The 2,148-nt window shown below is 44.8% G+C and overlaps 1 pseudogene across 1 annotated transcript; it reads right to left on the bottom strand.

Annotated features, from left to right (window-relative positions):
- Window positions 1-140: 140 nt before the first annotated feature.
- Window positions 141-1,539, bottom strand: LOC108529923 (putative elongation factor 1-alpha-like 3; annotated as a pseudogene). Its single transcript, XR_001885717.1, has one exon. The product of XR_001885717.1 is annotated as a putative elongation factor 1-alpha-like 3 (transcript).
- Window positions 1,540-2,148: the final 609 nt, after the last annotated feature.

Raw genomic sequence — 2,148 nt, 5'->3', positions numbered from 1 at the left:
ATAACATTAATCTTTCCTTGAACTGAAAGTTTTATGATGCATTGTTATCATTAACCAGTCTTTTACTACTAAACTTAAATGGCCAACTGAAACAAACAGTTCTTAGACCATTCTTCCACCACTGATTAATACCAGAGTGGCAGGTATTAGGGATAATATTCATTTAGCCTTCTGAGCTTTCTGGGGAGACTTGGTGACCTTGCCAGCTCCAGCTGCCTTCTTGTCCACTGCTTTGATGACACCCACCACAAATGTCTGTCTCATATCACGAATAGCAAAGCAACCCAGAGGTGGATAGTCTGAGAAGCTCTCAATACACATGGGCTTACCAGGCACCATATCAATGATGGCAACATCACCAGATTTCAAGAATTTAGGGCCGTCTTCCAGCTTTTACCAGAATAGCAATCAATCTTTCCCTTCAGCTCAGCAAACTTGCATGCAATGTGAGCCATGTGGCAATCCAGTACAGGGGCACAGCCAGCACTGACTTGGCCTGGATGGTTCAGGATAGATCACCTGAGCAGTGAATCCAGCTGGTTCCATTGGCGGGTCGTTTTGCTGTCACCAGCATTGTTACCATGACGAACATCCTTGACAGACACGTTCTTGACATGGAAGCCCACATTGTCCCCAGAAGAAGCTTCACTCAAAGCTTCATGGTGCATTTCAACAGATTTTACTTCAGTTGTAGAGTTGACTGGAGCAAAGGTGACCACCATACCAGGTTTGAGAACAACAGTCTCCACTCGGCCATCAGGAACAGTACCAATACCACCAATTTTGTAGACATCCTGGAGAAGCAGGCCTTGTCAGTTGGACGAGTTGGTGGTAGGATGCAGTCCAGAGCCTCAAGCAGCGTAGTTCCACTGGCATTGCCATCCTTACGGGTGACTTTCCATCCCTTGAACCAAGGCATGTTAGCAGTTGGCTCCAGCGTGTTGTCACCATTCCAACCAGAAGTTGGCACAAATGCTACTGTGTTGGGATTGTAGCCAATTTTCTTAATGTACTGCTGATTTCCTTAACAATTTCCTCATATCTCTTCTGGCTGTGGGGTGGCTCAGTGAAATCCATTTTGTTAACACTAATGATTAGTTGTTTCACAGCCAGTGTGTAAGCCAGAAGGGCATGCTCTCGGGTCTGCCAATTCTTGGAGACACCAGCTTCAAATTCACCAACACCAGCAGCAACAACTAAGACAGCAGAGTCAGCCTGAGATGTCCCTGTAATCATGTTTTTGATGAAGCCTCTGTGTCCTGGGGCGTCAATGATAGCCGTGCAGTACTTGCTGGCCTCAAATTTCCACAAGGAGATGTCAATGGTGATACCACATTCACGCTCAGCTTTCAGTTTATCCAAGACCCAGGCATACTTGAAGGAGCCGTTTCCCATCTCAGCAGCCTCCTTCTCAAATTTTTTAATGCTTCTTTTGTTGATGCCACCACATTTGTAGATCAGATGGCCAGTAGGGGCGGACTTGCTCAAATCTACTTATCCACTGACGACAATGTTGATATGAGTCTTCTCCTTTCCCATTTTGGCTTTTAGGGGCAGTTTTCATGACACCTGTGTTCTGGTGGCAAACCTGTTGCGAAAAGCTATGTGACATTCTTGAGAAGATAAAACCCTAGTGATAGCACATCTGTGTTTCATAGTGGCTAGGGGTAAAAGGAAGATGTGACTATCATTGATCTTTATCTTGATTTTGTTGCTGGTTACGGGAATCTGTCTGTCTGTTTGATTCACAGAACTGTACATCTTTTCCTGAAAATGTTCATTTTATTGTGTGATCATTTTAAAAATTAAAAAAAAAATCAAATCTCTAAAAACAGAAAGAAAGGGCTGGGCATGGTGGTTCACGCCTGTAATCCCAGCACTTTGGGAGGCCGAGGCAGGCAGATTGCTTTAGCCCAGGAGTTCAAGACCAGCCTGGACAACATGGTGCAATCCCATCTCTACTAAAAATACAAAAGTTAGCCAGGCATGGTGGTGCATGCCTGTAATCACAGCTACTCAGGAGGCTGAGGCAGGAAAATCACTTAATCACTTGAACACAGGAGGTGGAGGCTGTAGTGAGCTGAGATTGCGCCACTGTATTCCAGACTGGGCAACAGAGTGACTCTGTCTCAAAAAAAAAAAAAAAAA

Source organism: Rhinopithecus bieti, unplaced genomic scaffold, assembly GCF_001698545.2.
Source record: "Rhinopithecus bieti isolate Rb0 unplaced genomic scaffold, ASM169854v2 scaffold_7685, whole genome shotgun sequence".
NCBI lineage: Eukaryota > Metazoa > Chordata > Mammalia > Primates > Cercopithecidae > Rhinopithecus > Rhinopithecus bieti.
This window is presented reverse-complemented; position numbering and strand designations above follow the sequence as displayed.